Genomic DNA, 26,714 nt, shown 5'->3' on the forward strand with positions numbered 1-26,714 from the left:
AAGCATTCAAGGCTGGTCATCCTTTCTTCTTGCCATGTTGGATATTTACAAACCAGGATAAACAGGTAAGTCTCTAAAGTAGTGTTAGGAGTCTGACCTGCCAGCGTTTTGCTGATGTAGTACTAATATGTCTCTTTATTTACAGGATATCTTTGCTGGATTTCTTCACAGTTGGATTTCTTCAAAGTCAGACTCCTTCAAGCATTCCAAGCCGGTCATCCTTCCATCTCACAATTGCCATGTTGGATATTTACAAGCCAGGATAAACGGGTAAGTCTCTAAAGTAGTGTTAGGAGTCTGACCTGCCAGAGTTTTGCTGATGTAGTACTAATGTGTCTCTTTATTTACAGGATATCTTTGCTGGATTTCTTCTTCAAGTCAAGTCGGATTTCTTCTTCAAGTCAAGTCAGATTTCTTCTTCAAGTCAGATTTCTTCTTCAAGTCAAGTCGGATTTCTTATTCAAGTCAAGTCAGATTTCTTCTTCAAGTCAGATTTCTTCTTCAAGTCAAGTCAGATTTCTTTTTCTAACTTCTTTTTTTTAACTAATAGGAGAGTGGTTGCAAATTCAGCAATGTGTTTGATTCTAACAAGCTTTTTCTTTGTTGTAGGATTTTTTACAGCTAAGTTCTTGGAAGACCAACAGGATGCCAAAGCAACTAAGAAAACGCAAGTGTGTATTGACTGACTCTATTTGAAAATAATTTCCATTTCTCAGGCCAGGAGAAAAGGAAAACTCTGCTTTCTGTTCAATGTGTAAGATATCTTTTACTATCGCAAGTGGTCGGCTAGCATCTGTAACAGACCATATAGCTTCTAAAAAACATAAAAGGGCACTGCTGTCCCAAGCTGGTACTTCAAAAGTAAACACATTTTTTTAAAAATTGTTACCTGATAAAAGTGAGTTACGGTTGGCACTTCAAGAAGGAACATATGCATTCCATACAATAAAGCATCATCATAGTTTTAGGTCAATGGATTGTTCTTCACATTTAATTAAGAAATTCTATGAGAGCAAATTTAGTTGTTCTAGAACAAAATGTGAACTAATTCTAACTAATGTGATGACTAGGTGGGCAACTGAAATGGTTACTCAAGATTTAGAGAAAACTTCCTTTGTTACCTTACTGATTGATGCTTCAAACCATAGCCATATAAAACTTTTTTCTATACTGTTGAGATATGTCCTTGTTGGAAATGAGTCACAGGGTAGTGGTCAAGTGCAGATACTTTGAACTTGAAGGAGAAACTGCTGAAATGTTGTCGAGGGAAAACCCTCCAGGTTATTAGTAGGTTGCATATAGAAAACAAAGTAATTGGGATATTTGCTGATAACACTAACATTAATTTTGGTGGATTGAAAAGAAAAAGGGGCAATAACGTTATTACTAAAGTTATCTCTTAACAGAAATGTTGTGGTGTTAGGCTGTGTGGCACACGTTTTGAATAACTCTGCACACACCAGTTTTGGTATGATCCCTCTAGATATTCATGGTGTAGTTTCAAAGATTTTTGGATATTTTCATATCTTCACAGTTAGAGTTGAACGCCTCAAAGGATTTTGTGATTTTGTTGGGCAAGAGTGGAAGGAAGTTCTTAGCTCTAGCAACGTCAGGTGGTTATCTTTGTTACCAGCCTTAAGAAGAATTCTTGACCTTTACTCAGCATTTAAATCATTTTTCTTATCTGATGACAAATGTCCAATTGTCTTAAAGAGATGGTTCTCTGATCCTTGCACTGAGCTTTGGTTACAGTTTTCTAATGCAACCCTACCTCTTTTTCATGATACTATTAAGAAGGTTGAAACACAAGAAGGAATTGCTGTTGAGTCTTCATTGATTGTAAGTGAATTAGTTCGAAGGATGACTGCATGAAGAGATGAGAATTTTATCCCATCTGTGGTAAAAGCCACACTGACTTGTCTTGAAGACGATGGCTTGTATACCAAAGCGGACTACCTTTATGTTTCTAATGACTTTTACAATACAGGCGTAGATTACTTGAATGCTTGGTGTACTCATTTTGATCACATTGATAAAACTGAGTGTGTTTTACTAAAAAATGTTCCTGATAGGCAGTTCTTTGAGGAGGCTGTTCAGTTTTTTAAGAGTAAGTCAGATCTATTAGATATAAAGGAGGATGACTTGTTTGATGAAATTAGCTGTTTAAAATGTTTAACAACAGATACAAAATTGCAGGAATGGAACTCTGATAATCTGTCAATTTGTGAGAGATGGAGTCAGATTTTTTTCCATTTTAAAGAAAAGATGGTTCCTTATCTTGAGTTACAAAAATTGGTAGAGATAACATTTTGTTTGCCTGGAAGCAATGCACCTGTGGAGGTGCTATGAACATAATGTGGCCCTCCAATAAATCACGTTTAAGTGTACAGTCTGTCAATTCTATGCTTACAGTATTGGTAAACTTTCCAATGACATGCCAGGAATTTGCTGCTGAATTAGCAAGTAGAAAAGACATTCTTGAAAAGATACACTGTTCTGAGAAATATAAGTGTTAGGTATTATGACTTGTTTGGCAGCAGCAGTATTTAAACTGTTTTCTAATTATATTTATCTTTGCATTTGAACTGTGTAACCAGGTTCCAGGGCCATGTCCAAGCAGCAGGGCCATCTTCTTCAAGACAGGTTTCAATCCAGGGCCATGCCCAGGTACATTTAAACTTTTTTCTAAGTATCTTTAAGTATTTTGAACTGTGAAGTTGTTTCCAGGCAACAGGGCCATCTTCTTCAAGACAGGTTTCAATCCAGGGCCATGCCCAGGTGCATTTAAACTATTTTCTAAGTATCTTCAGTTCTTTAAGTATTTGAACTTTGAAGTTGTATCCAGGTTCCAGGCCAGGGCTATGTCCAGGCAGCAGCAAAACGTTTCCGCCTTACGCGTTTCGTACCGACCGGTACTTATTCATCCTATGAATAAGTACAGTTCGGTTCGAAACGCGTAAGGCAGAACGTCAATTGGTCTTCATGCCTACTTTTTAATACTTGATGTTAAATAAAGACAGATTTTTTAACTTTTATAGAATGCCTTGGAATATATTTTATGAATCTGAAACATGTGCCCTTTGAGCTGTGGGCTATATTCCAGGGCTTTGGCCCTTTGGACAGGCCTTACAGACTGCAGCAGTTGGTCAAAATCAAACATTTTTTAAGGTTCTCACCTTGACTCATGGCCGGAGCGGCCCTGATGGTGATCCAAATTACCAAAAGAATTCAAGCTAATACTGTATATCCTATATTTGTACCACTATTCAGGCTGCAGCATTCACTATTACAGATCTTCCAGGCATTCCTTTTTGTTGCTGGGCAGTGTACAATGAAGCAAACACCCAAACGTTAAAGTAAGCCTGACATATTGCTGTGTGTGGTCTGTGCCGGGTTGTACAAATTAAGGCATGTTAAAGGGATTCTGTCATGATCTTTATAGTGTTTTTTATTTTTAAGTTACACTGTTTAAACTGCAAATAATTCAATCTACCATATAAAAGGTCATTCCTAATTCAACAAGTATATTTTCTTATAGTTGTAGGCAGCCACCTTATTTTGCCTGGTCATGTGCTTTCAGAAAGAGCCAGCACTTCAGAATGGAACTGCTTCCTGGCAGGCTATTGTTTCTCCTACTTAATGTAACTGAAGGCGTTGCAGTGGGACCTGGATTTTTACTATTGTGTACAGGTGTTAGATCTACCAGGGAACAGTTATCTTGTTTAAGGAAGCTGCTATCTGATTACCTTCCCATTGATCTGTTGTTAGGCTGCTGAGGGGGAGTGAGGGAGGGGATTATATCACTCCAATTCGCAGTACAGCAGTGACGCAGGGCTGGGGGCGGAGCGATCCTTCCATAGGCTGAAGTCCTGTTTTCATTCGTAATCAGCCTATGGAAGTATCGCGCTGCCCCCAGTCAAGCTTCACTGAAATGATTGAGAAGATCTTTTAGCAGTGTCGGAGGGTCGGGTGAGTGCGGGAGACTTTTAGGGTAAATATTCCTTGTGCAGCATTTACTTTAAACTGACACGTTCCTATGATTTTTTATAGGAACATGTCAGTATTGTTTTAAAGTAATACATTAATTCACTGGATTTATTGCTCATTTATACATTAGTGCATAACATTGCTGGAGGATTATTGATTTTAAATGCATTATAAGATTTAGTACATTAGTCGGCATTGTAGGACTCACATATGATGAGTAGCATTGGTGTGGCATGATAACTTATGTATTTTGGTTGGGTCCTTTGGGTGTACAAGTTATTGTCTCAGTGTGTTGCTAGGTTTGAAATACACAGGGATGTGGTGCTGTTGAAAATCCTCCTGTGTTTCTCTGACACAGCTACAAAAGGGATGACTATATTGGGCCTACTGTGTGTCTCCAGATCGTTATTTCTTTTGGTGTTCTTGTTATGCTTAGTTGCTGTTGTTTTGACAAAATCCCAGTCTGGCTAGCCACGTGCTTTCAAAGCTTCTCTCAGATGCTTATGCTCCTTGTCTTTGGACTCAGTATCAGTTGGTATACTTTCTGCCCGGTGGTGCAGAGTTTTAATGGCACCCAGTTTGGTGGGAATCAAACAACAGATATTGATCCGTATGAGTGGGTTTCCTGTATACATCTGCTTTCAAGCTACCCCCTCTTGGATGGATATCAAACAGTCCAAAAAGGCAAGTTTTTCCCCAGCGGTTTCAGAACACTTCACATAATCATTCATGCAACTCTCACAAGTAACACTTGGTTCTAGGAGTTGCATGATACCTTGGTAATCCTATCACGGTAGATACACAGCATTCACACCTCTGTGAGTTTCAGCTGTTGCCTCTCTCAAAAGTTACAATGGGCCATTGTGATTGGATTAGTGGAAGAGTTTATATGCAAGGGACTTCCCATACAGTTGAACTGAAGAAGTTGTTCGGATGAGTAGTGAAACGTCTTCAATGATTACGCAGCAAGTCCAGTTGCTCTAGAATTACTTATACTAGATATATAGTATCAAGACCTGGAAAAGTGAGAATCTTCATAGTCATTATTAAAAGATATGTGGAAGGTTACTTTTGCACAGTATCTCCAGTATCTTAAGGTGTTTAGATGAATATACCTAATATACTTCTTCTGTCATTAATATGAACGGAGGTCTGCCAAATTTGTGAGGTTCAATTAAACCTTTACCTGCAGCCTTTACGGAAATACAGATTCAAAATATTGCAGTTATTTTGGTTACAACTTTCCAGAACTCTCCACACACACTCACCGTGCTTTATAAAAAATATTCAGACCCTTAAACAATTCTCTTATTTTCCTGAACAATAAATTATACAATTAAATGTTGTCTTCTGTGGTATTTTTATCTCAAAAATGTAAAAAAAAAAACTTTTCTGTTTGTAAATATATAATCTCTGCATACTATTTTATTATCATACAGTAATGAACATGGATTTAGGTGTCAGTAATATATGCAACAGTGCAGGACAGGAATCTATACATCAAACATGCAAATTCCACTGAAATATACAGGAGGTAAAAGTAGGGCCTGCACTTTAGAGTTTGCAATTTAAAATATATTTTGCAGCAATAAGAGCTTTTGGCCATTACCAGCTTTTTACACTCTTTGAAGCATCAACCTATTCTCCCAGGTAATTTACTCCAGGTTCCTCATTTCAAATATTTTAAAATAGTGCCACAGATTCTCAGTTAGATTGAAATTAGAGCTTTGACTGGGCCACTGCAGGATATTTGTTTTGAGCCTCTCCCAGTCTTAAGCCTTGTGTACAAATAGAGCATCATTGCCCAAGCTTTTTTTAGCCGGCCAAAATAGGTTCTTTTGCAGTATTCCTCCTGCATCCATTATTATTCCTTCTTTTCTTCTATTTCTTCCATCTATAAATTACATTTTTTTTTCAATATATACTGTAGAATTAGAATTAGAAGGATACACCGCTCCTTACAGCCCCAATATTTGCTTTTTCTTATGTTTCTATGTTCATTTCTCTTTTGTCTTTCTTATTACTGAGAACTAGTGATGGGCTAATTTCTCCCATTTTGCCGAAAAACATTCAAATCTCCTGCAAAATTCGCGCCGGCAAATTTTCACATCGATTTCATGAATTTATTTGCCACTGGCGAAATGTGAAAATTCGCCACGATTTCGGGCCTGGCAAATAAATTCGCGCATCACTACTGAGAACCATATAGATATGTATCCCACTGGATATTTCAAAAAGTTTTATATTTATGCACTGTTAACCTAGACTAGCTGTTTTTTTTAACAAATTATATACGGTTTAGAAACTTTGTCTTCTGCTATACTTGAGATATTGTACAAGAACTCTCATTAACAGTATTTCCTTTCTTTATCTACTTGGATGCTATTTTTATTCTATCCTATTTTATGTTGTACACCTCTTTCTTTTTTTAAAAAAAAACAGACCCACAGCATAAAGTGCCTGTCATAATATTTCATAGTAGGTACACAAGCACCTAAAATGCTGTATAAAGAAGAGGCTACATGTCACTTTTACTATAGGCAGATGCAGTAATAGGCTCAAAAATGGACACAGATTTGCCCCCTTACAGACACCATATAGCAGTGGCAGTGTAAGTTAATATGGTGGTGCATATTGCAACTAGGCCTTTTGTGTCTATTATTTATTTACTGTGACTTAGGTTCAGTGTGAAACACTGTGGTCACAAGAGAATCTTGTACTTAAAAACTGTCTTTCACCAGGAGTTAAGTACAGGGTTCCCCTTGTACGTTTTGTCTGCCAGTTGAATCAAGGCAATGCCTGATCCTGTGACACCCATAATAACACAGATATAGTTTGTATGAGATATATAAACGGCTACAAGAATTCACTGATGAAATTCTGAAAAATAAAATGCTTTGCCCACTTATAGTAAATAAGGAAATGCGAGTGGATGTGTGGTGCTACATATATAGGGTCTATTATCCTGAATGTTGGGACATTAGGTTTTCCAGGTACAGGATCTTTCTGTAAATTGCTTCTCCAAACCATAAAGGAATAGTAACACCAAAAAAAGGAAAGTGTTTCACTATACTGTACTGCAGGGGTCCCCAACCTTTTTTACTCGTGAGCCACATTTAAATGTAAAAAAGAGTTGGAGAGCAACACAAGCATGAAAAAGTCCATGGGGATGTCAAATAAGGGCTGTGATTGGCTGTTTGGTAGCCCCTATCTGGACTGGTAGCCCTCAGGAGTCTCTGTTTGGCTGTACACCTGGTTTTTATGCAACCTAAACTTGCCTCCAAGCCAGTAATTTAAAAATAAGCACCTGCTTTGAGGCCACTGAGAGCAACAGCCAAAGGGTTGGAGAGCAACATGTTGCTCACGAGCTACTGGTTGGGGACCACTGCTGTACTGTTATGCTGCACTGTTGAAACTAGTGTATTTGCTTCAGAAACATAACACCAGTTTTACCACTGCAGAGCAACAGTACATTATACTGCAATTCCTTTAAAATTCTTTCACCTTTTTGGTATTACTGTTCCTTTAAGTCTGCAAATAAATCAAATAGGATTGTTTTGCCACCAATATGGATTTATGCAGCTTAGTTACAGTACTGTTTTATCACTACAAAATAAATAAAAAAACCAATTTTAAAATGTAGAATCATTTGCTTAATACAGATTCTATGGGAGATGGACTTCCTGTAATTTGTAGCTTTCTAGATAAGAGGATGCTGGGTAAGACATCCCATATATGCACCCTGTAGAGTACCAGCATTTAGATTGTTAGCCATTGCAGACAGGTTCCACATTTTCTGCTCTATCAGATATATCAGTTGTTATGTAACCTTATGTACAGGTATTCAGACTATTTTGGCTCTTTATAAGGAAATGGAACAATAATAATATCAGTTTGAAAGAGAGAGAGGCACACTTCCAAACATGTGGAGCAGGCTTAAGAAATAGTTTTTATTTTAGGTTTGAATAAAAATGTCTCCCATCAACCTGTAGGGGAACTTTGGCTGGGACACACTACCAAGGTGATGTGTGATTAATGCATTCATGATACTGAACTGTAATTAATTCAAGATTCTGATGAAAACCATTTAATATGAGAATGAGTTTGTAGATAGGTGCTTGGGACAGCATCTGAGCTACAGTATGTGTGTGCATGTACAGTATGTTCTATATAAAGCTAATTGGACTGTAGATTAAGCATTATTTAATCCTTTAAATGGGAAATAGGTAGGCGTTGATCTTTGGTCTAAATTTGTCAGATGTAATATAACGTATCTAACCTTGATTAAACTGTGGCCGAGTTGACCATTCACTTATTAAGGATTTTTTTGAGTAATGGTGATGGTATTTATTCATTTGGGATATAGCTTCACAACATTTTGTTCGTTTTAAGCTTTCTCCAGGAAAGTAATTACAGGGAGGGGCTTGCTGCACCTTTTTTTTTGACAAGCGTCACATTGTACTTTTGTCTGTGGGTGTGGTGTATGGCTCGCTACAGGCCAAGCAAAGCAACTCAACTTCAAGGCAGAAAGCAAAGTGGCACATGTGTCATACAGAAGAATATGATTCATGAAGTGCAAGCAAACACAGCTGTAGTCAAGGCAGCAGTATAAGCCCCAAAAGTCCCTGAACACTACCAACTGATTTAAAAAAAAGCTGGTACGGGTTAGGTCACAGTTAGGTGAGCAAAAACAAATTTCTAAATGTCCTATAATTCAAAACTACAGTATGTTACATAATTTGCCCTATTTTATTCTAACAGGAGAGAATATATTCAATATATAAAGTGGTGTACCATGCATAGTCCAAAATGAGCAATGTTTGGGTCGTAGGGAACCCTTTCTTGAACTGTTAACAGAAAATAGTGAGAAAAATATAATTATAAGCAACTATCCATTATGACGGATAAGGAATTAAAAAGGCAGCTCTTTTCCAGTTCCTCACAGGTCTGTTTATTTTAGTAGCAGTTACGGTTAAAAATAACTCACAATTTGTTTAAAATGTTTATCGTATTCGAAAGTTTCTCAGAATTACATTTCTAAACAGAAATAAAGTTTCTAAACATAAATTACATATTTCTAAACAGAAATAATTGGGGGGTGGAGATGAGTTTATCTTTAAATGTCCAATATACAATATTCATCATTTTTCTGTTATACATGACTAATGAGCATTGTATTTTTCACCCTTATTAGCCTATATTCCCTCCTCCTTTAATAAGCAGTATTCATTTAATTATAGTAAATCATCTCTGAATAATAATTTACTGTTATTGCTCATAGCTGCCAGTGACACAGGCAGAATCGATAAGAAGTAGTGTAGTACATTATACAAGGGGGTTTATTTAGGAAGGAGAATCTGGTTAAATGGCTTATCATCTGCATTTTATTTAAAAAGTCAAGGTTTGTAATCAGGGGTAAAATTAGAGTACTTTTAACTTCATTGCTCTGCACTGTTTGGTATCATTCTCATCCCAGTTATCTAATACCAGGAGCATGCGCAACTGAAGCCAATATATCTTTGACTTAACTGCTCATGCTCTAGGTCAATGATTGCTGTGAAAAGAGGAGGAGAGATGCAACTGAAAGGGGTTATAATATTTACATCATAGGCTGGTAGATTGATTCATTATTGCCCCAGGCTTTTAATCATAGTTGAAGTCTATAACTATACCAGAATTTAGCAGGTGGATTTGTATAAAAAACTGCTTTAGCACACACCCTTGCTGCAAGAGAGAGGACTTTGCACACACAGTAAGACAATTGTCTGAAGTTTGTCTGGAACATGTCACACCCTTTCATGCCTTCACTCAGATCAGATATGCAGAATTTAAGAAATTAGAAATAAGGGAGTGTTTGCACAGTGTGACAAGCTGGATGTCTGTACACGTAATTTTTGGGGGAAATTAGTAGGCAGGTAAGCAGAGTATCAGGAGCATAAAGACAGGAACACAGTGGGGCAGATTTACCTAGGGTCGAATATCGAGGGTTAATTAACCCTCGATATTCGACTGCCGAAGGTAAATCCATCGAATATCGAAGGATTTACCGCAATTGAAAAATCGTTAGAGCGAACGATTAAATCCTTCGAATTGAACGATTCGAAGGATTTTAATCCATCGATCGAACGATTTTTCTACGATCAGAAAATTGCTAGGAAGCCTATGGGGACCTTCCCCATAGACTAACATTGCACCTCGGTAGGTTTTAGGTGGCGAAGTAGGGGGTTGAAGTTTTTTTTAAAGGGACAGTACTTCGATTATCGAATGGTCGAATATTCGAACGATTTTTAGTTTGAATCGTTCGATTCGAAGTCGTAGTCGAAGGTCGAAGAAGCCAATTCGATGGTCGAAGTAGCCAAAAAAATCATTCGAAATTCGAAGTTTTTTTTATTCTATTCTTCTTTTCCTTCGAGCTAAGTAAATGGGCCCCAGTGTCTTCAGGCAAAAAACACAGGTTTATTCGGGAAAACTCTTCCAACATAATGTCAGTGCCCCTCCTGGGATATCAGCTCACAGCTTCAGGCCTGGCTCACCTTCTAGCTTTCCTCAATCACTTTAGACTCTCAATCACCTGGTGACGTCTCCCTCTACTCCTTGCAGTGACAGGCAGCACCCCAGCCCCTCTGGGAGTTCTTAACACATACAGGCAACCTTCCTGTTCTATACCCTGCTTAGAGAGACCTTCCTAACCCTTAGGAGTACATTCACCAAGCTCGGGTGAATGAATAGAGGGAAAAAAACTCGAGTTTCGAGGAGTTTTTTGTGCTCCTCGACAATCGAATTGGCCTAAAGTCGCCTGAGTAGAATGATTCTAATAGATCGAGCGAAAAAACGCTGCGACTATTCGCCCATTCAATAGTGGAAGTACTGTTTCTTTTAAAAATCATTCGACTGCCTTTCCTATGGGAAAGTCCCATAGGCTTTTTTTCTAAGTTTTTGATCGAATAAAAAGGCATTCGATCGATCATTCGTTCGAATAAAAATTCCTTCGATCAAATATTCGATCGTGCGACTATTCGCCGGGCGAATATTCGCCCATTTGACTATTCGCCAGCATGTAAATTCACCCGAATTCCCTATTCGATTCTATTCCCCAGTCGAATTTCGAGGGATTTAACCCCTCGAAATTCGACCCTTGATACATCTGCCCCTGTATTATAATTAAATACCTTTCCACAGGACAGCCTTCCAGTGGAAAGTGAGCTCCAACATGCAATTCCAAAGTAATTCCAAAACACTATAGCTTCCAGGGCCAGCCCGCAATATCCTTTAAACAGAGAAACCATTCCCTGTTTAGTAACATCTCCCTTGCAACTTTCATATCCTATTGGGTAGAAATCTACGCCAAAACGTACCTTTTTACATATTCCTTTGGTCATTCTACCACAACAGATATGGCTAAATATACTGCTATTATATTTGGCAGTGTTACTGAATGTTAAATCTGCTTCTTTAATGAAAAACCACATGAATCTCTATCAAACAATAGTGTCATGCAACACTTTATTTTTCTTTCTCCACGTCCAGTGGTATCTACAGAGCTAATGTACAAGTGCAAACTCCCTCTTGTCTTGAAGAAGTAAAATGAAAAATATGAAAAAATAACTTTTTATATCAACAAATACAGTGGTTGCATATTGTTATTACTTTAACCATATTTTCGTCATACTTTATGACGTGAAAGTAGCCAAGCGATTGTATATATTAAGGCCACTCCTGAAAAATATATTAATTCATCATCATGAAGGAAATTAATAATGTGCATAATTTCATCTGGTCATTATTTTCTGCATTGGCGTGATTTATATCACAAAGCTAGTTATGCATCCAGTTGCATAAGCCGGTTGGTCTTAGTTTTTTCTTTCATCAAGGCCTCACAGGCTTATCATAGTCAACACCAGACCTCACCTATAGGAAACATCTTTGCTATAATTATAAATTAAGTTATAGATGTCTGCAAACATTGTTATTACATAATATTGAACAGTGCATCAGAAGTAAAAGACATAGGGTGTAGTTACGACTTCCAAGACAGTGTGCAAGGGGCAAAAAATACAACTGCTCAGTATCTTCTCCTAGTTGTAAAACTTGGCAGAGAACGGCAGCTGCCCTAATAAATACAACACTACCTGAGTTTGTCATCATTGTATTCAGCAATGTATTCATTCCATTTATGAAATGGAATGGTGTTGGGCCTCCGTAATTGAGAATTTTTTTTGGAGGAAAATAAACTTTGCAACTCTCAGAGGCACAAATACCCACCGTTGGGCCGAAGTGCGGGTTGTGCACCCAGGCCTCCCTGCTGGGCCCTGCGCTTTAGAGAATACTGCGGTATTTACGCCACTGGCAACTCTTGACAGTGCTAGACTGTCTCTTTCATGTGAGGGATGAAAGGATGATTTAGCAGCTATAAAGGTCTCTGGTTAGACCTCACTGTTAGTGTACAGGGCAGTTTTGGACATTAGTCCATAGGAAGAATTTTAGGCTGGGAAAATGCAGATATGTGCCACTAAAAGTGGCCATAGATGTTGAGATTTTTAAAAGATCTTTTCATTATTGTAAGACAAAGCTATTCTTAAAATGATTGATTAAATGTACGATTTGTCCATCAACTAAAAAGACCATTTCAAGCGATATAGTCTAGTTCACGCTAGGAAACTGTGGGTAGCTGCCTGCTTGGCCCTGCAAACAATTATACAATGGATACATTTCACTGTGACCGATGAAAGCAATACTGGTGGTCAGATTGCAGGACCGCATCAGTGAACTGATGTGGTCCATGATCCAGCGGTATTTTTAACCCCGCTGATTGACATCTGGCCGACTCTCGTCCAGATATTGATAGAGGAAACTCGTCGGAGGGCCCCACACAATAAGCTACCGACTTGGTCGGTCGTCAGCTTTTATTGACCTGTGAATGCGGGGCCGGATTTAGAAATGGGGCGCCCCTAGGCCCTCTCCGCTCATCGCCCCCTTATGCATAACCTTCTGTCTTCCCCTCCCACGTCATCCTACCGTCCCCTTCCCTTCAGCGTTGTTCTCCCCATCTCCTTCCCCCTCTCTGTCTTCCCCTCCCATGTCGTCTTCCCATATGCATGTGCATATAACCATATTCAAGATGTGCGCATATATGTGCAGGCGCAAGGAGACGGGGAGGCCGACATGTAGGTGACGCGGAAGGGGAACAACTTATATGAATGCAGCTGGGTGACATGCCACCCCTGAATTTCTTTCGCCCTAGGCCTGAGCCTTTGTGGCCTTGCAACAAATCAGTCTGAAAAGTCTTAAAACTGGAGCTGGACTGTAACAGTATTGAAGACTACAATGAAATCAAGAGTTATAGTTATATTTATGTGTGCATATCTGTATGTATGTTTTGTTGTCATTCTTTTATTAGGGCAGTGATTGTAAATACCCAAAATAGATAGTTGCCAAAGTAACTATATGTATGTACAAAAGAAAACCATTGGACCAACCTCTCATTCTTGAATATTTTTTTGTGTCAGAATCGCTTTCAGTGTTCTAGATGATGAGATTAGCAGAAGGGTTCTATTCTAATTGGCTGCATGTGAGTCAGTGTATGTAATAACATTTCACAACCGCAAAGCATTTTTTGCAACAAAATATTTAACAAAAAAAAAAGAGCAGGTGTTAACACTAACCTTTGCTTAGCAACAATGCACAATATAATATTTGCCAGTGAATGATTTTACATTGTGAGCATCATTTTAAATACTGCTTGAGATTTTTAATTACATTCCCTCTAATGCTTTTTGTGCATATAGTATTCAAATTCTAAGTATTTTAATTCAATGGTCGAATTTCGAAGTATTTTACATTTCGAAATTCGACCCTTGATAAATCTGCCCCTTAATATCCATCAAGTCTAATTACTAAGCAAGATATTATTTACTCCAGAAACAAGTCAAACTTCAAGTCTGGATTTTATTCAGAAAATTTCTAAGTGAAAAAAATGTTTTCCTATACTTCTCGTTTAGTTGAAAATTGCTTTCTTTCTTTATTACATTATCAAGCAAACCTATACCGAGATATTTCCCATCTACTTAGCAACAGGTCCACACTGCTAAAAACAATTGTTCATCAAAAATAGAAGCTCAGCTTAGCACTTTTGAGTCATACACAAAAAGAAAGTTTGTTTTTTACACAATAAAAGTTAGGCCCTATCATTTAAGAAAATGTGAAATATGATCCCAAATTCTAGAGAGGTTTGCTTGATAATGTAATAAAGAAAGAAAGCAATTTTCAACTAAACGAGAAGTATAGGAAAACATTTTTTTCACTTAGAAATTTTCTGAATAAAATCCAGATTTGAAGTTTGACTTGTTTCTGGAGTAAATAATATCTTGCTTAGTAATTAGACTTGATGGATATTAAGGGGCAGATTTATCAAGGGTCGAATTTCGAAATGTAAAATACTTCGAAATTCGACCATTGAATTAAAATACTTAGAATTTGAATATTAAAGTATTTTTCAACGAATTTGGCCATCGGACAATCGAAGTAAAAACGCTCAAATGATTAAATTGTTCGAACCAAACGATTCGAACGATTTTAGCGTACAATCTAACAATTTTACTTTGATGTGTAAAGACTTAGTAAAATGCATTAGAAGGTCCCCATAGGCTAACATAGCAATTCGGCAGGTTTAATTTGGCCAGCTATTGAAGTCTAAGTTTTTTTTAAAGAGACAGTACTTCGATTATCAAATAATTCGAATATTTGAACTATTTTTACTTCAAATCGAATTCGAAGTCATTCGATGGTCGAAGTATCCAAAAAATTACTTAAAATTTTTTTACTTCGAAAATTCCCTCGAATTCACTTCGACCCTTGATAAATCTGCCCCTAGTTGTTTTTTAAATAACCTTCTATAATGAAAACATAATCTCTGTCAGAAATTTAAGAATGGAAAAAAGTTTGTATGTATGCAAAGTCATTGCTGCAGTCACTAAATAAGTAGACACATGCCCCAATGTCCTGATTCAGAAACCGCAAAATAATGATTAATGAATTAATTTTGTAAATTACAATTATAATATTCTCTCTCTTTCCCTCTTTCTCTCTCTCTCTCTCTCCAGTCATGCTACCTGTATATTAGCAATAAACTCATCGACTGAAACCTGTAAAAATTAGTCATAGTTAACCTACTGGAATGTTCTGGGTTTATGGATGACTGTATGCTAGGTAAATTCATTTTATACAAATATCTGTTATTATATCCCCATATGGGAGTACTATGCCATTTAGCAGTTGGCAGCATCTGTTGGCAGCAAGATTATTTTTGGGTGTTCACCTATAAACCTGGTCATATCTGGGTTATTAAACCAGAACTTCTAGATGAACGTTCAGTTTAAAGGAATACCTTATGAATACCTTATGAACCAGTGCCTGGTTATACAGATATGGGATACATTATTCAGAAACCGTTATCCAGAAAGCTCCGGATTATGGAAAGGCCAGCTCTCATAGTCTCCATTATATTCAAATAATCCAAATTTTAAAATAATATTTCCTTTTTCTCTGTAATACCTTGTACAGGTTTTTCTGGAGTTTACATCCTTAATTTTTACTTGTGAAAGCAACAATATTTTTATGGCATGGTGTATGTGTAATACATTTACTGATCACACTATATGAAGTATTACATTTCAACTCTTTTAGAGTTTTCGTAAAGGGGAGCTATCACAAAAATTAAAATTTAATATGAGCTTCACCATACCAAAATAAACTTTCTAATACAATCAATTAAAAATGATCTAGCATTTCTAAAATAATCAAGTTTATCTTCACTATCCCTCTCTCTGCATCTCTTTCTCTTCATTCTCTCTTCATGCAGCAGCTTGCTGTAAGATAGTCATTGACAGTTAGATCCAATATATATTATGGGGGGGCTTCAATTCCTAGCAGATGTATAGATGTATTAGAGCTCATTCAAATAACTGATTCCAGTTCAAGAAAAATGTAACAAAACAACTGACATTGGCACAAGTTAGAGAGAGGATTTCTGGTGATTGTAATAGAGTGAGCTTTAATACATCTTTAAGGCAAAAGGAACCCCCCTCAAAATTATATTGGATTTAACTGTCATTAAAAATCAGACTCCAAACTCCCGCATGAAGAGAGACATATGCTGAGAGGGACATAGTGAAGAGTTGCATGTTGAAACGTGAATATTTCAGAAACGGTTCAGAATTTTTAATTGGTTATATTTAGATCATATCTTATTCAGTGTGATAAAGGTTATATTACATTTTCACATTTGCAACAGTTCCCCTTTACATTAAACATTAAATATGTTTATTGTTGGAGAATATCCAGAGTATTTATTAGACTTAAAGGAGAAGGAAAGGTTAAAACTAAATAAGCCTTATGAGAAAGGTCCACCTAAATATACCAGTAAACCCTCAAAGTAATGCTGCTCTGAGTCCTCTGTAAAAAGAAACACTGCATTACTTTCCTTCTGTTGTGTACACATGGGCTTCTGTATCAGACTTCCTGCCTTTAGCTTAAACCTCCTTGCCCCGGGCGTGAGCATGCTCAGTTTGCTCCTCTTCCCCCCTTCCCTTCTCTGATGTAATCTAAGCCCAGAGCTATGAGTGAGCAGGGAGAGACTCAGGCAGGAAGTGATGTCACACCAAGCTAATGCTGCAGCAGCTATCCTAAACAAACAGAGAGCTTCTAGAGCTTTTTACACAGGTATGGTAAAACATTCTATAGAATAAATATTGCTTTCCATCTTATAATCTATTGGCAATAAAATGCATCTGTAGCTTTCCTTCTCCTTTAAATTCAAAGAATCTGTGTGTAACCTGCTTTTCTGACGCACCAACCCACGTGAATGTCTGGTCCGCACACTCAGCCAGCTTAAAGGGGTTGTTCACCTTTGTAACAAATTGACAAATCTAACAGTTCACATGAATAGAACAAACTTTTCCATAGAAATAGTTAACAGAAAAAGTACAGTTCAAGAGATATTCACCTCAGAAGTGTCCCTGTACTAATCCTTCAGTTCCACACAGACCCTGTGCTGGGAGGGGGTCACTGACCCCCAAAAACACTACAGTGTTCACTTCCTCTTCCTTATATGACATCACACATTGTACTGGCAGCTAACTTAACTCCTATTGGCTATGTCTGCTGTCAATCTGCCACTGCTTCCTGTGCTGGGGAATTTGAGCAGCATTCAGGTACTGAAGAGAAACTGTTACACGTTTGTGAGAGGGAGGGGGAGTGTGGGCTGTGTGCTGCAGAGACTTCAACTGTGCAGATGGGGGGATCAAGGTGCTCGGGACCTGGAGTTTTCTGGATAATGGATCTTTCCATAATTTGGATCTTCATACCTTAAGTCTACTAGAAAATCATGTAAACATTAAATAAACCCAATAGGCTGGTTTTGCTTCCAATAAGGATGAATTATATCTTAGTTGGGATCAAGTACAAGGTACAGGTATGGCATCTGTTATACAGAATGCTTGCGACCTGGGGTCTTCCGGATAGCAGATCTTTCTGTAATTTGGATCTTAGTACTACAAAATGGTGTAAACACTAAATAAAACCAATAGGCTGGTTTTGCTTCCAATAAGGATTAATTATATTTTAGTTGGGATCAAGTACAAGCGACTGTTTTATTATTACACAGGAAAAAGAAATCATTTTTAAAAATTTGAATTATTGGATTATAATGGCTACTATGGGAGATGACACTTGTACTTTCCAGAAATATATTATTATTTTTTTTGGGGGGGGGTCATGTATTATTTTGTGTATTTACCTCATAAAAAAGGTAAAATATTTTTCTGGCATAGATCCCTATATCATGAAAAATATAACTTTTTCATTTTTTGGTAAAAAAAGGTATCGTTTTCTTAGGTAAATTACCGCCCCCCCCCCCCCGGGAGAGCGCACAAAATGTTCAAAAAACGTACCTGCCCTCATCACTGCTCTGCCTGTCACTTAGGGCTGCCACCTCACCCTTTTAAAACCAAACACATATGAAATCCACAGCCTGCATGGCTAATTAGCAATTCATTTAGATGCATGATACATGGCTGCACAGAAATCAGTTCAGTCTGCAGCATCTAAATGAGTTGATAATTAGCCATGCAGCCTGTGGATTTCATATGTGTTTGGTTTTAAAAGGGTGAGGTGGCAGCCCTACTGTCCCTGCTAGATGTGTAAGTTACATATGTTTCTAAGCAAGTCGGTGCTGGTTTTGTTGCAATTTTGTAAATAACTGACATTATGCTTAATGCCAAAGGTTGCCAAACAATGTTGCTCCTTCCTTTTCTGCAGGATTTGTCTGCATGGCTGTGTGATTGTTTGTTGCAAGGCAGCTTTGTTTATATGCTGCGTCTGTTAACCTCTGCCATTACAATTGAATAATCAACCAATGACCATTCAAATTATGTGACTGGTTACAGTTCACAAGCACCCAATAAATTACTAGGAGGAGGGCAGTATCAACATCCAATAGGAAACAAGTAAGGGCAAAGCCTGGGCATGATGATGTCATCATATAGGAAGTTCTTGGTGTGTCAGGTTCAAAATAGGCCACTCCCATCACTTCAGAAAACTGGTCAGAGAGACAGGAGAAGGGCTGAGTTAATAGGTATAGAAATTAGCTTTTACATTGGCATTTTTACTTTTTGTTATGGAAAATGGTTTTTCTAACACATTGAGAGCATTGTTAGTGGTTTCATAAGATTTGTACATTGAAGGTGAACAACCCCTTTAAGGATAGTCACTGCAGCAGGCAAGAGGACTTGAACACACCAGGCAGAGATACTTTAACTTTATAACATCTTTTTGATGTGTACCTGTATGGGAACCTGTGAAACAGTAAGGGAGAGGTCACACGGGACATTTTTACTCAGCATTTTTTTAAAACTGTGGTCCATCGTAAATACGCGTGAAATTAAGCCTTACTGAAAATAATGGAATAAGCACTATAGCATTTCCCACTGGCCGTTTGTGAGCCAACATCCGCCACAAGACACCAGTATTTGCATTTTTCAGCAGAAAGGCATATTAATACTCTATGGGATCTGCAAGTTTGAAAATACACTTCACTAAAGTACACCGCGTATTTTCAATATGGCAGCCAAACTCTTGTGAGATGGATTGTTCATATATGTATTTGCGGCATTGTCTGCTGGCGACACAATTTACTCTGTGTATTGACGATAAGCCTGGCTACATTTTGCATGTAAACTGCTTTTCCTCTTGGCTTTTTTTCACACAATTTTAATAAAATTCTTCTGAGCTGAATTGTGGGGAACAAGAAAAAACAGAAATGCATTTTGGGAAAAGAAAACTACAGGCTGTAAAACGCAAATTATCATACACATGTTTCCGTTGAGTATTTGCACTCAATGCCGCGGTTTTTTAAAAACGCCACGTAAGAATGCCCCGTGTGACCTTGGCCTAAGGAGAACACTGCCACTTTCAGGTTCATCACAAGGCTACCAGCTCACCTCTTCTGTGGAACTCATGCTCTGAGGAGGGACCAGACCAAATAATAGAACATACAAGGGGGGTTAGGGAAAGTCTATTAAGGACTATAGTCCATACACAGTTAGCAGGTCTGTCAGAAACTATTTATAACAATTAAAGTGGCCATAGACGTTGAGACAACATCGCCAAACGAGCGGATCTCTCCCCGATATGCCCACATTGAGGTGAGTGATATCGGGCTGATCTGATCGTGGGCCCTAGGGCCCAATGATCGGATCATAATGCTTCTGATACGGACGATCAGATCGTGAGACCGCATACAAGCACAGATGCGGCCGCGATCCGACGGGATTATTAAACTGCCCGATCATGTCACATGACTGGGGGCAGCTGGGAAACTGACAATATGTCTAGCCCCATGTCAGATTTCAAAATTAAATATAAAGTATTATTTTATCCTCTATTAAAGTGGACCTGTCACCCAGACACAAAAATCTGTATATTAAAAGTCCTTTTCAAATTATGAAATCCAATTTCTATTTTTTATGAAAGCATACATAGCTGTTGTAAGCTGATTTAAAAATCTCAGCTGTCAATCAAATATTGCCTGCCCCTCCTCTATGCCTTAGGCATAGAGGCGGGGCAGACAATTACTTTCCATCAGCACTTCCTAGATGTCATTGCTCTCCCCACATTCCCCCTCTCTCTTCATCGTATAAGTGCATGTGGATGGTCCCCCATTCTGGTGCTCAGACAAAATTCTACGATGATTCAAGGCTTGCCTTAATAATAGTGTCCACAAAATGGCTCCTGCCTGCTTGCTATAATTTTGAATAACCAGACTTAGGGAAACAAGATTCAAATAATTTATACAGTGTCATAAAAGTTCATTTTGCTTGACTAATGTGATAAAATAGGATTTTGAATAATTTTTTTGGGTGACAGGTCGCCTTTAAGAGAGAAATTCTATGTCTATATTGGCAGAGTTATTTACCCTTGCCATCAAAACAGTGTATTCTCTTCACAACCCTGGTTATGGCAACACAATTACAACTTATGTAGAGAAGCAATAGTTTGTTCACCGAATAGGCTGCCTTGATATTTTGTTGTAACTATTATGGAAGTACATTTGCATGTGAAGAAACAAGATACCTGAGTGACAAAAGGAAAAACATTGTATTGCATAAAGGGATGACTATAGTGATAGCATATGCAAAATAAAGGAAAAATAGCATCAAGGAAGAGAAACAGTTTTCTACAGAATTTATATATTCTGTGTACCAGTCCCGATTCTTCACTATAGTAAACATGGTAAACATAAGGGATGCAAATAACTGAAAGGGTCACTGCACTGGGCCTATTTCCAGTGGTCATACAGTGGGCTAATATAAAAAGGCTTGTGGCATATGCACACAAGTCACAAAAGCACAGACTAGATAGAGTAATGGACGAATTCAGTATGGTCTTAGAATTTGACTGTGTTTCTGTAGGTGGTTTAGTTTCAAATCAAATTGAAATGACAACCTACACAGCAGGTGCCCAGTCATTAAATTTGTGGTAAGCAGTCATTTTACGGCAATTAGTAGGTCCAGTTATTATTCTGGTTGTGCCAAACATGGGGATTTGCTGCTTCTGGTAGCTGGGAATTCGTTTTTTTTTTCTATGTGACAAGTAGCATTTTATTGTCTCAGGATACAATCCAACTTAATGAATCTTCATTCAACCTCATATTAACAGAATAAATAAAGAAACACAATATTCCCATATTCCAGGTTTTTACAGGAATCTGTCAGTGTCCCTTGAAAAATAGCTGTTCTTTGCCGTGTCCCAAGTCCGTGCAATAGCAATAGCTGAAGAGGTGTACGCGCCAAGCACAACAAACTGAGAGGGCACTTTGGGGATGGTACTATAGACAATAAAAATAGCACTACCTTTAATAAAATAGCTCAGAATTGAGTCTGAAGAGTTTTGTAACAGCATCACAAAGAAAGCATGATAGAAGATACAGCCACCACAGGATAAAGTGATAAGCTGCTAGGTATTTACATCATAAATTCAAAACACTTCAATTTCTTTGGAATGTACATTAACTAGTAGTCATTAGATGTATCATAGTTAACAACTGCCATTCATTTATATAATAACTATTTGGGCGCATCGGAATGGGCCACGCCCGCGCAATGAAACTAGTTATCAGATGAGCCGTTGATGAATATCACATACCTTCACAACATTAGTACATTTTCAGAATTTTCAAAAAAGGATTTGCATTCTGTCAGTTTGGCGTAGAAATTCATTTTTACCAAGTCTGCATTCTTTTACCAAAAATATCAGATTAAGGGAAAGGCATCAGGAATATGTTTTGCAAACTGTTTATGCTCCTACCAGCATGGTCTTGATTCTCTCTGAATATTTTCCTCATGTTTATTTCCCTGAGGAGCCCATGCTGATTGGGACCACTAAATTATCACCTGTGGAACGATTCCGCAGACCTGCCCAGGGTCTCTGCATGTATTGCAGTGCTAAAGGCCATTTTATTTGCACCTGCCCAATAAAAGGGGGGACAACTCATTAAGGTTTAATGAGGTTGGGGAGATTCATTCAGGCTGTATTTCTGCTCCTTGTAACACTAGTTCTAAGATTTGTGTTGCTGTCACGCGTCCTGGAATAATACATCTGTTTCCTTTAAGACTTTTATTGATTCAGGGGCTGCTGGGAATTTTCTTGATGTCTCTCTTTGCTGCTAAAATGTCTGTCCCTTCCATTCCTCTTAACCCTCCTGTCAGACTCCTGTACATAGATGAAAGTCCCCTTGGCAATGGGTTAGTTAAATAAATAATACCTAAACTTGAGATCTACGTGGGAGGCTCACATACTGAAGAGATAGATTTCCACCTTATCCACTGTGCATCCACTCCTGTGGTGTTAGGCCTAGCCTGGTTAAGGCTACATAGCCCACACATTGATTGGAGTACTGGAGAGATTTTGCAATGGAGTCCTGGCTGTAAGTCAGTCTATATTAAATAATCTTTACACCTTGCCTCAGTTTTCGAGAGTCTGCCTGATTGTGGTGGGGATATCAAAGACTTCACTTAAAGTTTACTAATGTTACCAGGTCAGTGATTGCTGCAGCCCAAGTCCTGTCTTGATTTCTCAGAATTGCTGCCCTGGTGTATTTGTAGAGACACATGTTTTATGAAAACCTAATCACCCTGGTTTTAGGACTTCTAAAGCCATTTCCCACTCTTGTACTCCCTGCCAACCAATCTGTCCAGCATATGGCTAATGGTTCGCAAGAGGTGCAGTTCCCTAAAATACCTGCTGGTGCTCACCAGAAAAGGCATCACAGGGTTACTCCTAGTTACCAGGTGGCAGACTGGGTTTGGCTGTCTACTAAGAATGTCCAACTACAGGTGCCATCTGCCCAGTTAGGATCTTGGTTTTTTGGTCTATACAGAATTCTTGAGTCCTGTCAAGGTTTGTTTAGAGCTACCTGCATATGTTAGAATGGGTAATGTGTTTCATGCTTCTTTGTTAAGCTGTTCCAAACCACAAATTATGGGAGCTCAGTGGTCCCCAGAGGTGTGATAATGTAACATCTTGCTCGGAATTGAACCAGTGACCTGGTGTTTTCATTGCCTCTTCTGTATATGAGCAGACAGCTATGGTCCTGGTTCACTGCTACTGCTATCCTTGTATTTGCAAGTTGGCATGGCTTGTTTCTCCTGTTTCTCCTGTTGCTAATTATTTATCACTGTCACTATATTTGTATTTGCATTTCAAGTTCAGTTATCACTGGCATTACCATGTTCTTCAGTAATTAGGATTCTGCTGATGACTAGTTCAGATGCTATTATTTGAAATGTGTTAGCTCACTTCCTTGCCAAATGTATCTAGTGATGTCCTCTTAAGGTTCATAGACACATATTTAACTCTAGCAAACACAATTCAGTTTCAAAGTTATTTTGCAACTTTAACCCTTTCTTTGTAAAAGCAATTTACCAGACTTTTCACATTTGTTCATATTTACATATAAAAATATGCCAATCTAAAGTAGCAAATCATAATCTGAATTCCTAGTGTCATAACTAGAATCTCAGCTATTTTTTGCTCAGGTCTTACTTTTACAGTATCTAGTAGAATTAATCCAAAGGCAACATTTAGAGTTTTTCACCACGCATCCAAGTGGCTTCTTCAGTGATAGGAAAAATCCCCAGCATTTAAACCCTTGAGGATAGTAAAGTCACCAATTGTACATTGTACGTTGATGACAAGTGGTATTGTAGGCCCTCTCCTCTGTTCAGGGTTCAGGGTTTTTACAATTTGGCATAAATGGCCTCTTTCACACTTCTTTCAAACCATCTGTCCTCTCTATCCAAAATGTGCACATTGTTGTCCTCAAAGGAGTGCCCCTTTTCTTTGAGATATAAATAGACTGCTCAGTCTTGTCCTGAGGAGTTAGCCCTTCTACAGTATGTTGGGTCATTTTCTTACAAAGCAGTCGTTTTGTATAGATCAGAATTTCCATACCACTTCAGTTGAACTGAAGACGGGTGGTAAAACATTTTCAAGAAAAACTCAATGTCTAGTTGCATTCAAATTAATTCTACTAGATACTGTATATCATGACCTGGATAAATGAGAATCTTCATAGACTGGTTTTATTTTCTTTCTTTATTTTCAGAACCTACTCTACACCATCAACATATACGTATAACAAGCGAGGCTGATACCTTGGACTGAAAATAATAATATATTTCTGTTGGGTTGTTAAAACCCTTACAAAAGAGGTTTCAGACTTTTAAGGTTCAAGATCACATCTTGTGCATCAATCCCCAGACCCCACATTTTGGGAAATACTGCCCTAAGATTTAAAGGGTTATGTAATAAAAGCCACAACGTTTGCCCAGGTGCAGTAACCTATAGCATTTGCTGGTCAAACATCTTATTGGTTACTTTGGATTACTGCACCAGGGAAAACTTAGTGGGGATCATTTATAAACATTGGGACAAATTTGTACCCGGGCAGTAACCCAAGGCAACCAATTAGATTTTTCTTTCATTGTTCTAGTTGCAGCTGGCTGTAAAAAGCTAATTACTAATTGGTTGCGATGGGTTACTGCCGAGGTGCTAATTTGCCTATTGTTTATAAATGTACTCCATTGTCTTATTACATACAGGAATTTGTATTTAACAGTACAAAAATGTAGTAGAGTTTACCAGAAAAAGAGCAGTGCTCTACAGTAGTGCCCCTACTAAACAGTACAAGTTTCAGAGTTTCGGCTTATCGATATGGTTCTCGCACCAATAGCCTCAAGTTATGAGCGGATCTTTCAATGTATGGCCAGCTGTGTCCTACATCCCAGTTAATTTAGCATAAATGAGGGGAAGTGGTAGTATCAAGAGGACCCTGAGTAGCTAGTTAGAAAACTAGAAAACTTATAGAAAACTAGTTTTGCTACAGAATATTAGTCACCTTACACGAGACTTGTATGAACAAATTCTATGCGGATGGGCGAATTTGACCCGTTTCGCCAAAAATTTGCCGCCAGCAAAATGTCGCCGATGCCCATTAAAGTCTATGGGCATAAAAAAAATGTCGTTGTGCAAAGTATTTTTGACGCAAGTTTTTTTTTTGTGACGCACAACGCCATACAAGTCTATGGGCGTCATTTTTTCGGCGAAACAATTCGCCCATCCCTAATCACTATTTTTAGCTGACATAGATTCCCTTTGTATCATCACTTTACAAATAGAACATAATAGTTTAATTTGACAAATCGCAGAGTTCAGTAATAACTCACAGTCAACAACCTGTGGAACTAGGGCATCAGCAATATCACATTACCTTCTGTGAATATGTTGCACCAATTTTAACAGCACCTATGTCTCTTAATCTATACAAAAATAATTGAACATACGAGTGGCCTTTATATCTTGTGGTAAGGTTGTATTTGTGAATTCATAATAGTAAATATTTTACTTCTTGCATTGATAAAAGTCCATGATTTCCATAATTCTACATCTGCTTTCTGGAAACTATTGTCAATCCTTTCAGCTGTGTCCAGGGCTTAATTAAATTGGGTTCAATAAACTTGGATCAAAATAAGTATTTAGACAAAGACCAGTACTCCTTCGTACTTGATGAAGGCCCCAATCTAACATCTATGGTTAGTATAGATATGGAGATATATATAGTTCATATGAATGTTTGGAGGGGTCAGTGCGAGTGTGTGTATGTATGCATAATGCGTTTCATTTAGAGGGGTTGAACTTGATGAATTTTGGTCTTTTTTCAACCTGATTTAACTATGTAACTAATGTGGGCTGAAACATTCGTTGTATTGTGAATCACTTGGAGTGCTAGTCCAAAATTCCCTAATAATCTTCTGTCTGTACAACCACCTCTTTAGTAACCCTTTATATTGATTTATATTAATACACACACACAGTAGCAATATTTAGTTTTAGACGTGTTATACGATAAGTTACAAAAGCTGTGTTGCATATGCTGCTAATGTGTCATTATCTGAGGATGTATTCAATCATGGTAATCCTGTCTCTGAACTATATTATGTTCCCTGTTTCCTATAGTTAAGTAGCCGTGTTATCAATACCACAAACATAGTGAAATGCTGTCTTAAACATCCTAAATGTCCTCGTTTTGATGCCTTGGGTAGTGGAAGGAGCTCTATGAGGTCATAGCTACATAAAATAGGAAACAAAGCAAGAATCCATCAAAACAGACATAATAAAAGTCTATGATTGTGTTAATGTCATTGAACTTGTAGGTTTTAAGTTTTAAATAATTAGTGATCTGCTGAAATTGTATTTTATTATGAAACCCAAATAACATCAATAAAAACAAGCAAGGACATCTCTTTGCTAGCATTAAAGAGCAAACTAAATGGTAATTATAATAAAATTAATATATGGGTGAAGTTCCCTTCTAGGTTTATATAGAGACATGAATCAAAGATAATACAACTTGAAAGAGGTGAAAATAAGTTCAAAAGCTGACATGTTTGTCAAAGAAAATATGCACTCATTGAATTGTAATTGAAAACGTGAAGTTAAGCAAAGAAACTGTGGAAAGAGAAATAAAGAGGAACAACTGAGGGAATATGCATGGTCCCTTCTACAGAATGAACATAAAATTTGTAGTAATGGGGAAATTAGTAGGAAACGCTTAAAAAGGGATATCATTTGAATTAAAAACCTTAACGTCTTACTTAGTACCCTACAGTCCTCCT

The sequence above is a fragment of the Xenopus laevis genome, chromosome 6S, assembly GCF_017654675.1.
Source record: "Xenopus laevis strain J_2021 chromosome 6S, Xenopus_laevis_v10.1, whole genome shotgun sequence".
In the NCBI taxonomy this organism is placed as follows: Eukaryota; Metazoa; Chordata; class Amphibia; order Anura; family Pipidae; genus Xenopus; species Xenopus laevis.